This window comes from Lepidochelys olivacea (genome assembly GCF_965140295.1).
Source record: "Lepidochelys olivacea isolate rLepOli2 genome assembly, chromosome: 25".
NCBI classification, from domain to species: Eukaryota; Metazoa; Chordata; order Testudines; family Cheloniidae; genus Lepidochelys; species Lepidochelys olivacea.
In genome coordinates, this window is record NC_140435.1 from 11,058,451 (window position 1) to 11,071,507 (window position 13,057).

Below are 13,057 nucleotides of genomic sequence, written 5' to 3' on the forward strand. Positions count from 1 at the left end.
ATAAGAAAAAGACCCAAAAATCAGGACTTTGCCTTTAAAATTGGGACATCTGGTCACCCTCGAATCTGGACACCTGGGTTCTCCTCCGGGTTCAGCCGCTCAGCTGCTGGGTGACCGTGGATAAGTCACTTCACTGCTTCGTGCCTCAGTCTCCCCTTCCACCCTTTGTCTGTCTTGCCTATTTAGACAGTAAACTCTTTGAGGCAGAGACTGTCTCTTACTAGGTGTCATATTGGGGGGTGACACAGTGAGCGGTCGACAGAAAATCACTCACACCCCTGAGGTAGCCTCAAGCAAACCACCCAGCTCCAAAAAACGAGAGATGGGAAAGTCCTGTTATGCTGCCTCACCCCGTACGCTGCCCAATTACATTTTATTTACTAGCAGGGGTTTCTATAGTGCCATCAGATCTGACAAACATTAACCAGTTAACCTTAGAACAGCTCTTGGGTATTAGCACCCCCCGACCAGAGACCGAGTTACCCACACAGGAAGTCTATGGCAGATCCAGGATGTAGGTCCTGACAGATGTTCCTCACGTCGCTTAATGCTCTGCAGGAAGATGCTCAGATACTAGGGCGATGGGCACGATCTAAGAACCTGGTGAACAGACTAGAACCAAGATCATGTGTGTCTCAGCCCCCAACTAAAATCATGTGTGTCTCAGCCGTCACCTTCAGCCCCCAACTAAAACCCCTCCAATGCATTATTAAGGATCTACAACCTATCCTAAAGGATGACCCAACACTCTCACAAATCTTGGGAGACAGGCCAGTCCTTGCCTACAGACAGCCCCGCAACCTGAAGCAAATACTCACCAACAACCACATACCACACAACAGAACCACTAACCCAGGAACTTATCCTTGCAACAAAGCCCGTTGCCAATTGTGCCCACATATCTATTCAGGGGACACCATCACAGGGCCTAATAACATCAGCCACACTATCAGAGGCTCGTTCACCTGCACATCCACCAATGTGATATATGCCATCATGTGCCAGCAATGCCCCTCTGCCATGTACATTGGTCAAACTGGACAGTCTCTACGTAAAAGAATAAATGGACACAAATCAGATGTCAAGAATTATAACATTCATAAACCAGTCGGAGAACACTTCAATCTCTCTGGTCACGCAATCACAGACATGAAGGTCGCTATCTTAAAACAAAAAAACTTCAAATCCAGACTCCAGCGAGAAACTGCTGAATTGGAATTCATTTGCAAATTGGATACTATTAATTTAGGCTTAAATAGAGACTGGGAGTGGCTAAGTCATTATGCAAGGTAGCCTATTTCCTCTTGTTTTTTCCTACCCCCCCCCCCCCCCAGATGTTCTGGTTTAACTTGGATTTAAACTTGGAGAGTGGTCAGTTTGGATGAGCTATTACCAGCAGGAGAGTGAGTTTGTGTGTGTATGGGGGTGGGGGGGATGTGAGAAAACCTGGATTTGTGCAGGAAATGGCCCACCCTAATTATCATGCACATTGTGTAAAGAGTTGTCACTTTGGATGGGCTATCACCAGCAGGAGAGTGAATTTGTGTGGGGGGGGTGGAGGGTGAGAAAACCTGGATTTGTGCTGGAAATGGCCCACCTGATGATCACTTTAGATAAGCTATTACCAGCTGGACAATGGGGTGGGAGGAGGTATTTTTTCATATTCTCTGTGTATATATAAAGTCTGCTGCAGTTTCCACGGCATATATCTGATGAAGTGAGCTGTAGCTCACGAAAGCTTATGCTCAAATAAATTGGTTAGTCTCTAAGGTGCCACAAGTACTCCTTTTCTTTTTGCGAATACAGACTAACACGGCTGTTACTCTGAAATCAGCCCAATTAATGGACCTCAATATATTCTTCCCGTTAGGAGGTTCCCGTATAAATTTTCAGTCTGCATTCAAGAAACTGTATACTATCTCACCCCTTCAATGAAATCAGAACAACCCGCCCTGTATAATCTGTACTCAAAGCTCAGACTGGAAAAAATTAACCAGTGGCACCTACTTGATGCCAAAATGAGACGCCTCACCGAGCAGCTTGTGCAGATGTTCACACTGTGATCACCCCCCCTTTCCTGTGATTTTGAGAAAATGCTTAGCACTCACCCCTCTGAAAATCAGGCCCACGTAAGGTATCTCTAACTGGCACCCCAACATTTCAGGGGCTCAAAATCACCCAACACTACTCAAAATCTTGGCCTTGGGTGAATAGTTGATGGATTCTAAGGCCAGAAGAGACCACGGCAATCATCTTGGCCCATCTCTTGCATACCATAGGCCATAGAACTTACCCCAAAATAATTCCTGTTTGAGCTACAGCAGATCTTTGAGAAAAACACCCAATCCTGCTTTTAAAATGGCCTGTGATGAAGAAACCACCACAAGCCTTAGAAAGCTGCAAAATGGTATGAAATCTGGCATATGAACTATTTGATGCCTATGTCTGAATGGTTGCTCCAGCTCTGTATAGGGGGGGAAAATATAAATAAAATCCTTAGAATAGTGGTGTTCAACCCGTGGTCCGCAGACCGCTGGGGGCCGGCAGACTATGTCTAAGATTTCCAAAGGGTTGACATTTTTTAGCGGTCCACAAATGAAAGAAGGTTGAAAACCACTGCCTTAGGAAAAAAAGCACGATATTTGTCAAATTCATTATTCAATCACCTTTCACTGGTGCCGCCCCGAGGTCTTTTTGGGAACGCCTGCTTGCACAGCTGGTGAGGCGTGCAGTTTGGTAACGGAGGAGGAGATCTGTGGGTGCAAGTCCTCATGCTCAGTGCTGCCTTTATTTGGGGTTTCACTTAACGCCCCAGCTCTCAGAGTCATGTGATTTGGGGAGAAGCTCAGCTTTCCTTTTAAAGTAAGTTTCTAGCTCCGGTGGTTGCAGGAAAAAGCTTGATAACATGACTCCCCTTTACCCCCTCCTCTCCCCCCCCCCAAAAAAATAGAAGCTCAAAACCTTATTGTTGTCTCATGTTTGGGGTGGGGGAGTGATTTTTGAATGCTTGGTGTTGGCAAAGTTACAAGTATAGAAATGCTCCTCAGTGCTGATCAAGTGGAAGGGAGTAGGAACAGATGAGCCCACGGATGGCTTTTGGCCTTGCTTGGGTACAGCACAGAATAGCATGATAATCAGCTCAGGACAGGGACATAATGAGCTGGTATGTAAACTTGTTGCTTGTCTCCATAGTCTGATCACCCCTGGCCTTCTAGGGACTCCACCAAAGCAATTTAGGGCAACGAGCCCTTTAAGACTAAGGTAGGGGGTCGACTTTCTGCTGTGAAAGCCTTAAAATGTGGTATTCTGCCCCTTTGGAGTATCCAGCTCAGCAGACCTCCCTAGCTGTTACAAGTGGGTCTGGAAGGATTCAATGTTTATCAGTAAATGTCAATAAACATCAATTTCACCCGCACACTTAATGTTTCCATTAATAACAACAGAAATGTACAGATAGGCAAAGTTAGGACAAAGCTGCCTGCAAACTTCTTAGAGTTTGATTCAAGGCTATTTATTTGGTATGTTTTGACATGTGACGTTGACAGTTTGTGTTTGAACATTTATAAGGCTTTAATTTTTTGAATCACAACATCAATTGTTAGTAAATAATTAGCGTCCGATTTCTCCACAACTGTGAAAATTTAAATAGCCAAAAATCGGGGGGCAAAAAGATACTTTACCCCATAATTTTATGCAACTGTGAAAATTTAAATAGATAAAAATAAATGCTTAAAAACAAACATCAACATTATCTGTTGAAATTAGGGGAAAAAAAAAATCAATTCCTGCCAAGCCCGGTTACAAGCAATGCCCCTTTAACGATGCTACACTTCTACAGCGCGTTTCAAACAGACGAGTCGCACAGCATAGCTCCCCATAGCACTGCTGGAGTGTCACCGCAATCGGTGGGAGGGCTGTCGCCAACTGCTGCACATCACACCATACAAGAGATCATGGGAGGTGGGGGGTGGATTTTGGCCAAGGACCCTGGTGATGACCTCTGCTTCTATAAACAGTATTCTGGATACTTTAATGTCCCCCCGTATATTCTGTCCCCCCTTTGCTTTCCAGATCTCACCTGAAAGCGTTGCGTGATTTTTAAAGTCTGCCCCTATGGTAACGTTGGGTTTCATAGGAGGGGAAAGTGGGCATGTTTAAAATTGTGCACGCGTGTACACACACACACTCGCTGTGACCCAGGGACTTGTTGATGCTGACTGGCAGAGGGCACAGGGGATGCAGAGAGTTTTACAGGGATTCCCTGGTCCAGATATAGGCATATTAGTTCACCAAAGGATGGCATGTAAGGTCTCTATCAAGCTAGTATCCTGATGACCATCAGAACCATTGCAAACTATATGTATGGATAATATTTAAGGAGTTGTGTGTCCATACTGAAAATTATGTTCTTAAGGCAGGTAATTAGAAGGTGGCGTGTCTCACACATGTTCCTTTCAGGCAGGGGGTAACAGATGCTTATCTCTCTGTCTGGTCGTATCTGTATTGACTGCTTCACAATGGACACTTATTTGCAACTGAGCCAAAAACTAATCAAGACTGTGAAATCGACAAGAGATTGCAAAATCTACAGAAAGGAATAATCAGCAAGAGGGTCCTGTCTGGTTTATGAGTGAAGACGGAAGGACTGTTTTGATATATCTGGGGTTGCAGAAAGAGACACTCAGGATTCCTTCACCTAGGAGACAAGCTGGCAGTGTGTTTCATCTCATGCCCGAGGGATCTCAGCCAGGCCCAGCTGTAAATCGCTGTCAGGACTTTGGGGTGAGCTCGGTTCTGTAAGACGTGAACATATCTAGTTAAATAAGTCTAGGTTCTAGAATGTGTGTTATGATTTTTCTTTGTGCGTAACCCTTTGTTTCCAATACTTCGACTTGACTCACTATGGCTCGAATTGCTTCTCTTTGTTCAACTAACTTGTGCTTGTGTCCCTATAAACATGTCTAAGTGCTGTGTGCTAAGCAGAGAGATGATCTGACGTGAAACTGGCAAGCGTCTTTGCAAACGTTGCGAGTGGCCAGTGGATCGAGGGCTGGGCCCTCCAGGGAGATGCTTGAAGGGTTGGCGTGTGCCTATCACTAACCTGCAGAGGCCTACAGGGGAGTGCTCGTGTTGCCAGTGGCCACCAGAAACAGGGAGCTGACATGTGGAAAGCACAGACAAGGCTTCCTTGCATTCACACAGCCCCACAAACACAAATGCCCACATACCACCAATAAGCAAGTGCAATCATGCACAGACCCACCCACTAATCCCTAGCTTCTATCATACCACTTTTCATCAGTCAATCTCAAAGCACTTTACAAAGACGATCATTAGCCCCACTTTGCAGGCAGGGAATATGACTTGCCCAAGGCCACCCGGCAGGCTAGTAGCAGAGCTGGAAATAGAATGCAGGGCTCTTGAGACCCACCGTGCAGTACTCTGTCCGCTAGGCTACACAGCAAGCATGCAAATGTGCACGAGTGTGCATGCACCCACCCACATCCCCACACACTTACACGCTTTTCTAGAGCAAATCAGCTTAAACATTTGGCAACCAACTGGGGAGACGCGAAGAGGGAGCTGGGCGAGGCGTTGTTTGCTTTTAAAGTGTCACCGATTTTTTTCAGTGTATCAACTCACAAAAGGGAAGAAATCAAAACCTCAAAAACGTGTAGAGAGAAACAAAACCCAAAGGGATCAAATATGAACAGCTCCCCCGCCATCCCAGTGAGGACTAATCAACAGATCTGCAGACTTACTGGGACACTCAAGATAAAAACCGCTTGTCTGTTTATCGTTCAGTACCTGGATTGCTACTAATACCCTGCCTTTATTTAATTACTTTTCACATGAGGAGCTCAAAGCACTTTACAAATGGGTAGGTATCATCGTCCTCATTTTTCACCCTGGCAGAGCAAAGAACAGAAGCCCTGATCCAACGCCCGTTGAAAGACTTTGGATCTGGCCCGGAAAGAGAAAAGTGACTGGTGTGAAGTTACACATTGAGCCGGGGCAGCATTGGAAATGGAACCCAGGTGTCCTGATTCATACCCCACCTGCCTTACACACTAGACCAACACCACGTCAGATGATTATAAATAATTTTAATCACTTTGCCTCAGCCACACCATTTGTTTCTTTGCCACTCACTCAGCAAAGACTTTGAAATACACTAGCCAGGTCAGTTTCACTTTCTATTACTAGTCAGTTTTGTTCTCTTTGCACTAGGCCCTTCTTTGAGTTTCCATAGCAGCAGGTGAAAAGTTAAAATCATGCCACCCATAGAAGCCTTTTTGCCTGAATTAAGGAAGCAAACCAAGAAAATCACCAAAATATCCCTATTATTGGGCAGTTTTGCATGAACTCTTTTAAAAACATAAAAATCCATTTGGGGCCTAAATGGAGGGGCCAGTGCACAATGCAACACTCCCCCTTCAACATGTTATTTTGTCGTAAAACCCCAGTTTCTGGAGTTAGGTGATTCTCAGCTTTCACTTTCTTAAAGTAAATTTCTGGCGCTCCTGATTGCAAAAGAAAGGATTGAAAATGTGACCCCTGAAGATTCAAAGACCAGAAAGCGAATAAAAAGAACCCAACATTTATTATTCGAAAAAACCTGCATGAATGTTAAGGCAACCTGGTGATTTTTGAATGCTTGGAGCCGGTAAAACCATAATGTGCCTTTCATCAGAACTCTCAGAAGGCGTGTTCACACGTCAGACAACATGCAGTGTTTATACAGCACCTGTTAGCACAATAATCCAGGACCTGAGCTCCTACATGTTGCCACAATACAAATAATAAAGTAATAATGACAATGGGCTATACCCCCTCAGCCAGCATAACATAGGCAGGCCAAACTGTGCTGTGTACAGAGATCTTCTAACTTTAATGAGGCACGATTAGGACTCTTCGAGAACAGAAGCTGGGATCACATTTCAAAGCATGCTGGGAACCTAGCTCATTTGGCACATGGAAATATAGCCTACTGGTTAGAGCAGTCAGGATTCACTGCCCCACTCCCGCCGGGCTTATGAAACCGCACTCGCAGGCTTAGAACAAAGCATGTCCCCCTTGCGGCTTAGGCCGGCAGAGCTTGGAAGTTGTGCGGAGGTACCATGCACTAGGTGCATCCATAGCAACACTTCCGGGCACGGATCCCAAAGCACTTTACAAACATTACCGAGCTGACCTTCACAACACCTTGGCACGGTAGACATTCTAATCCATAGCTGGGGAAACTGAGGCAAAGAGAGGGCATGTGACTTGCCCAAGGTCACATGGGAAGGTATTTTGGGCTCTAGGACTATATAGATTTAAATCTCAGCCCCGAACCCAAGACTTTTCACAGACAGAGTGTCAGAAACACCCAACCCTTTACCTGAACTCGCTCAGGGACAACGCCAGGAATGTTGGCCGTATTGTGGTATGCCAGGTGGCCCCAGCTGAGACCAGGGCCCAGTACGAGCCAGTCCCTGCCCCAAAGACCTTCCAATCTAAATAGCCACGAGAGACAATGGAAGTGCTGTTACCTTTGCACAGGTGAGCAATGGAGGTCCGGAGAGATTAAACACGGTTTCCTTTCTGCCATCCTTTGGCGGTCTTGTCTATGTAGATTGTGAGCTCCCCAGAGAGAGAACTGTCTCCTCCTCTATTGTGTAGTGCTCTGGCAAAGGCTGTGGTATCAGAACCAGAACAGAATAGGGCCCTGCTAACGGTTAGGCCTTCTACGTGTTACAGGAAGCCTATAGCAGAGCCTGGAGTCCACGAGACCTTCCTTCCTCTCTAAACTACCCAGCCCTTTCTAGTCTCTAACAATACGCTAGAAGGTGGGTTTGGTTGGTTGGTGGGTATTTTATTTCCCCTTTATTTGGGGGAAGCAAGGCCTATAGCTGTGCGGGCGGAAGACTGGGAGCCGGGACAGTGCTCTGTGTTAATACAATGCCACCCCCCCTCTAGATCAAATACAGACGGGATACGGTTATTTTAAAGCACAGGGCACATTTTCATAGCCCCGGCGGGGAGAAGAGGATCTGGGTTGGGGGGCAGGCAGTGAAACCGGCCGATGGGCGTTTTCGTGAGGTGCGTGCACGGGCTAATGGCATCCCCCCCCCCCGGAAGGAACGGCAGGAGGTGTAGGGCTTGTAACCTCAGGGTGATAGCTCCAGCCGCTCCCTCCCCACCTCCTCTCCCGGAGACGGATCCTCAGCTGGCGTGGATTGGTCATTGCAGGCTGAGGATCCAGCGAAGCGAGAGCAGAATTATTCCACCAGCCCTGACAGCAACTGGCCTCTTTCTTTGTAGCTTCGGCCAAGACCACAGAGATCAAACTCGGTGCTCACTGTCCATGTCACTACGAGCCACCACGGCTGCTGCCTACGCTGCTGGTAATTACAATGCTCTGCCCTCCAGTGCTTTCCCACGACTGCTGCATTCACGGGACAGACTCCTGGTACCAAGTCATTCCCACCGTGGGAGAGAGGACTAATGCTGACATCAGTTACTGTCCACTATGCGAGGGAGGCAGCATGGCTTTGTGGCTGGAGCACTAGCCTGGGAGTCAAGAGATCCGGGTTCAAGTCCCCGCCTCTACCCCTGGCTTGTTGAGTGACCTTGAGCATGTCAGCTCAACTGCCTTGTGCCTTAGTTTCCCCATCTGTAAAATGGGGAGCATGCTGCCACTCTCCTTTGCAAAGTGCTTTAAGCTCTAAAAATGAAAATCTCTGTATAAGAGCTAGGTACTGTTAAATAGCCCAGCGTTTCATTCAGGGCAAGCACAACGCTGCTGTTACTCAAGGCAACAGCGTGCAAATGGAGAAACGTTTTCACATCAGGTGGGGAAGGTACTAGTGCCCCCAAATAACTCTGGTGAGATGGTCACACAGTGATGGAGCTGCTTCCATGAGGGTCACATCCCTTCTTTGTGCCTCAGTCCTCCCCCTCCCAAAAAAACCCCAAAACCAGAGGGGAACCATATTTACCTACAATTCGCCCAATGATTGCAAAGTGCTTTGAGAGCCTCAGCCCTCAGGGCCACAGCGCACACAAGTGCGGATGGGGTTTAAACACGGGTTAGGTATGGAATCCTCCACTGAAAAGGGAAAAGCCCCTGCCCCACTGGGTGTTTCTTAAGGCAGCACCTGGGACTGAGGAGCTCTCCGCGACTGGCGATCCTGCTCGGCCGAGGCCTGACCCCATTTTGGCTGCATTGCCAGCCCCACGCGTGGGCCTGTGCATGAACGCACCCAGCAGGTTTGGAAGCACTGGGCTCCAGGTCACCCCCAGGCTCTCCCATCCTCACTGGGCCGAGCACTGACAGGGAGGAGAGAGCACGGCTCCCGCTCGGATTTTACCGCAGATCTTGCTGAGGCTCCCCTCCGCTCTCTGCTTTCTCCAAGCACAGACTCCCCGCAAGGGCAGGGCGATTCTGCTGCTCCACTTGGGGCAAGAGAGGAGTTTAAACACACTGCCCAGAAGCCAGCAGGACTGACTCCATTTAATCTCGGACTCGGACACAAGTGCCACCAAGAATTCCCTGCCCACTACCAGGTATCCCCTGGTCTCCATCAGCCAAAGGGTCCCTGCTGCATCTGATCACAGACAGATGGGCAACCCCCAAGCTAGCAAGGCTCCAGCCAGTATGGAGATGGTCATGTCTCTACTTTATGCAGGACACCCCCAGATAGCACAGGGACAGAGAGCTGGGAATGAAGGCATCATTGCGCTCCATGCGTATGAATGCATTCACCTAAGCAATTGCCATACTTTGCAATTAGCTGGTTCCACATGGCAAGCAGGGCCAGGCAGAAAGAGGATGGACGCATGTGTGAGGTGCCTTGGAAGCTGCCTGTTAAACTCATTCTAGACTCCTCAAAGGAAGAGCTGGTCCAGGTAAATCTTTCTGGAGACGGAAAGCACTGATATCTAAAGAAATGCATTCAGGCGGAGTTGCTGTACACTCAGTTCCCACCTCCGCCAGAGATTTCCCAGGTGACTTGATTATTTGTATTCCTGTAGCACGTAGGAGCAGACTTCGGGCAAGTCCCATGATCTTCCCCTCTGCAAAATGGGGACAATCTTTTCTTTTGTCTCAAGCCTGCAGTCCTGCGCCCGGATCTGCACAGGGCGACCTCTGCACCTTCCCAGAGCCCCACTGACGTCCCCAGGGAGGAAATGGCAGAATTAGGGCCGCTTTGGTACCTGACTGTCTTGTTATCCCTGTGTACAGTACCTAACACACTATAATGCCAATCTCCTCAGTAAATAATGGGGTACTATCTACTGAAAACATTGAGATCAAACATTTCAGGGCAGCATCCTGCCCTATGTTCTGCAAAACCCTGTGTGAATTTCATCAAAACACGCATAGTCTATTAAGGACCACTGTGCCAGCCAGAGGGACTATGGTTGATGGCGTCGCACCAGACTTCATGTAGTGTAGCTCCCAGAGCTGGCTCAATCTTGCAAATCCACACGTCTCTGGGGCAGCCCTGCAGGCAGCACCAGGTAGGCAGGGGGCGCACCCCTCCACTCACTGTTGGAGAGGGAGTTTTTGCATCCATAAGCGAGACACGGATTTCACACAGGAGGTGGGGAGACCTATCATTCAGAGAATGTTCAATTTCCTGCGACCATTTCCTGCTTGCAGCCTAGGTAGACAATCCGTCAGCGCTCTCCACGGTGCTCGATTGCATCTGCATTGGGGGTTCCGGTGGCCCAGTTCCAAGCGGATGTTAAGTCCGCGTTCTGCAAAAGCTTTATAACTACTTTTCCTTACCTGCATTACCACCATCCCGCCGATTGTTAAAGACTGAGAGAATTTTTAAAATACAATTCCCTCTGCAGTCCTGACTTGTATCCATTTCCATTTCTGAGCTTGGATAATGAAAATCCATCCAGCTAGTTTTACTGGTGGCTGGCGAGCGTTTGGTTAAATACTCTTCCAGTGCACCTGCCCATCACCCCCGCACATCTCCATTTATGAAGATGTTTCCAGTGATATGCGGCTTTGGAAAATATATATATTTTTTAATCTAAATTTTGGTCCAGACTTGTGTCTGAAACAAGCACGGAGGATTGTTCTCACCTGCTGCTGTCAGGGCTCCTCAAGAATTATGTCAAATGCCTGAACAAGCACAGCTTCTCGTTCTGCTTTCGGTGCCACTGTTGGAAGCTGAACCTCAGAAACCCAGACTGGGATTTTCAAAGACGCCTAAGGGAGTTGGGTGCCTGTGTTCGGCTCCCAAAGCTGCATGACAGTGGACATTGTTGTGTTAATGCCTTTGATTTATCTGTACATCTATCCAACCACTGATCTGGCACCTTAAACAAGGGCTTCCCAAGGGGCCTGTTAGCATCTAAACAAATGATTTGAATATTGAGAAGTGTATTATAACCATAGCCAGTCCTTGCAAGGATCATGGCTGGAACATGGCCAACAGGGAACCCAAAGGCTGGGTACATGGACCAGATATCAGCAGACTGTAGAAACACCAATCTGCATGACAGTCAGGCGTAAAGTCTTGAGTTTGGAAAGAAGGCTATTAAAGTCACCGACCCCGAACATGGAAGTGGCAAGAAAAAAAAGAAGTGGTGCAAGAACCGTAGCCAATTCCAGACAGGCAGGCCACCACGCAACAGAGCAGGCCAAACTAGCATCTGCACAACAGAGCTGGGCTGAGAAAGGAAAATCTGTTCACCGAGGATTTTGCTATTTTGTTTCATTCCCATTCAGAGAGAAGCCCAAACAGTTCAAAATTGTCAGTGGAAGGGGATGGGGACCAGGCAGCCTGGAAGCCCTGGGGTCTTGTGCAGGATTGACAATTTGGGCTTGGGCGAAAGCCCAGATCCTGGGACCCTTGCCGCTCATAGGCCAGCTGCAGGTACTTCCTTGCAGCGTAGGCATACCCACGCTGGCAGGAACAGCGCTGCATTCCCTCAAACCGTCATCAAAATCAAACTGTCGCGGAAAAGCTTTTCACTTCTGCATTGGCAAATTCTGGCCCCCAAAAACTTTCATCTGACTTTCCCCCCCAGACTAGCTCCAGTTCCAGGAGCACCCATGAGCAGATTCTTTTGGTCATCTTCATGTCAACAGCAAAACTCCGGTTGACTTCAGTGAGGCCAGGATTTCACCTTCCATTTCTCACACACAACCGTCCAGAGCATGGGGTAGCTTTTCCTTAATTAGCTTCTTGCTGCTCCAGTGCCATTATTTTAAGTGTTTCAGGCTGCCTGGGGCATAAGCCGGGTCTGTTTCGCTGCTACGTCATGTGCCACACTCCCCACTCCATTTGTCGGAGGGTGCCATTTTGCCCAGCATTTGCTCTGTCCAGAGGCTCAAAAATGAATGCAGGACTCCGTGTATACTGCGAACAGCAACCGATTATCCATATCTGCTTTCCAAGCATCTGCACTGGTTGGGTCAGTTTCACTTTACAACTCAGGGAAACTATTTTTTAAAGCCATATGACGAATTTTTTGGGAACAGCTACATTTGGGCCCTAAACTAGGCTGATTTCTCTCTGGAAGAAGAGCGATGTCAACCATGTCTCTCTCGCTGTGAAGGCAGGGGAAGAGTGACACATTTTTGACTCCGTGCCCATCCCCCCTTTAAATTGTGGATTTCTCCAAAACAATATTGTAGAGGCAAACTCTATGCTCCTCCACTACAGTCAGGGAGACAGAGGTTATTCACTCCCCACTAGCACCCACGATCCCCAGCACACCCACACACAATGTTCTGGGGGCAGAATTCAAGGTAACGAGAAGTGCCTCTTGCTTCGACATACTATTGATTGCTGTTAAGGTCCGAGATCCACAGTGCTGAAATAATTTTGCATCCTCTACTTTCTGCTGGAGGCGGCCAGGGTTGAATCCGACGGTGGGCAGCTCAGTGAAACCGAGCAGCTCGTAGCTTTAAGGTACAAGAATGGATCTCACTGCAGCTTCCTTACAGGGCCTGCCAGACCACTGGTGCATCTCATCCAGAAACCAACAGCAAGCAGCCTGTAGTAGGTGCAAGCAGCACGATCCCATAATTATCTATTAGAGG